The sequence below is a fragment of the Condylura cristata genome, unplaced genomic scaffold (assembly GCF_000260355.1).
Source record: "Condylura cristata isolate star-nosed mole 26May11 unplaced genomic scaffold, ConCri1.0 scaffold00005, whole genome shotgun sequence".
In the NCBI taxonomy this organism is placed as follows: domain Eukaryota; kingdom Metazoa; phylum Chordata; class Mammalia; order Eulipotyphla; family Talpidae; genus Condylura; species Condylura cristata.
In genome coordinates, this window is record NW_004567106.1 from 11,632,182 (window position 1) to 11,633,524 (window position 1,343).

The following is a 1,343-nucleotide window of genomic DNA, read 5'->3' on the forward strand; positions in this document are numbered from 1 at the left end:
TATTTTCAATTTTATTCAAATAAGACTATCCAGTAACTATATTGGTCGAGGTTTTACGTAAATACAGCGCAGTGGTTCAGGATAATACTAACTGAATCAGATAGATACAGATTTTAATTCAGGCTTTATCCTTTCCTTATATATTCTTTCCTTATATGCTTAGTTCTTCAAACTTTTCAGCTTAGATTCCTCAATTAAAAAGATAACACCACTTCACAGACTCCCAGAGAGGACTAAATAAGGTAATATGCATTCAGTGTCTTACATAAGAAGTGTCATGGTATCTGACACAGATAAATTGGGTAAGAAATGGGGGACACTGCTGGGAATCAGCAGAACTCTGGGTGATAGTGTACCCATTGGCAAACTTCTTAAGTCTATTCACTCCAAAGCTTTTTCATCTATAAAACGGGCACACTGATATTAATGCTCTGCATGCCTTCATGGGTGGATGAATATGTAAGGATTGTGTGTGCCAACCCAACAGCAAGATTCCCACACTCTCAAGATGAAAGGAAAATGTGTCCATGAAGCAGCTGTCCTAGTGCCCAGCACACCACAGTGTTCAGTCAATGGTAGTGATTACCTAATGGGTAGATAACGGAACTCAGCATTGGTGAAACCAGTCTACCAAGCTCCTTCAAAGTCAGTACAAATAAATCTCAAATTTTTTCTTTTTCTAGAAACCTTTAAGTTAAACTTCCTTATTGAGAAAAGCAGTTATACTGAGAACTGAAAGAAGTCCTTGTACCCATTAAACAATAAAAATGAAAAGGACTCACCACAATGAGAAATGGGTGAGATAAGAGAGCTCAAGAGAACCAGATGGTTTTCATGTAAGCTCATTTGATTTTACTTCAATTCCAGCTGACATTTAGTGAAATGTATTTTTAACGTGGAGAACCTTTTGTTACTGAGAAATGGTTACTGTTGTCCTGCTGCAGGAACTGGTATACAGATGAAAGTGACCAGATAGAGTCCAGAGCTTAGTTTACTGTGCTCGAGAACAGTCTCTGGTGTTCCACTAGGTTGATGTGCCTCCGACACTAGTAAACCTTTGGAAATGCACAGCACTGGGTTATAGCTGATCTCCTTCTGCTGAAAATAAAGCACAGTCCATGTCCTTCTGACTAGGTAAGAAGACTGGCAGAAAGGCAACATAAATGCCTTAATGTTTAAGATAAATATTTAATGTTTTGGACCTTTAAAACAGTCCCAAGTGGGCCCTCCCTGGTGGCGCAGCGGGTTAAAGCACAGTACTAAGAAGCTAAAGCCATTCCACATGAGTTCGATTCCCGCCTGCCCCGGAGGTGACCACATGGTGCGGCAGACCTCTCCTGACC

At 40.2% G+C, this 1,343-nt stretch overlaps 1 protein-coding gene across 2 annotated transcripts in view; it reads right to left on the reverse strand.

Moving 5' to 3' along the window:
- Positions 1-1,343, reverse strand: part of SLC25A13 (solute carrier family 25 (aspartate/glutamate carrier), member 13) — a 171,996-nt gene that overhangs the window by 33,642 nt on the left and 137,011 nt on the right. The gene's annotated exons all lie outside the window — the stretch shown is intronic.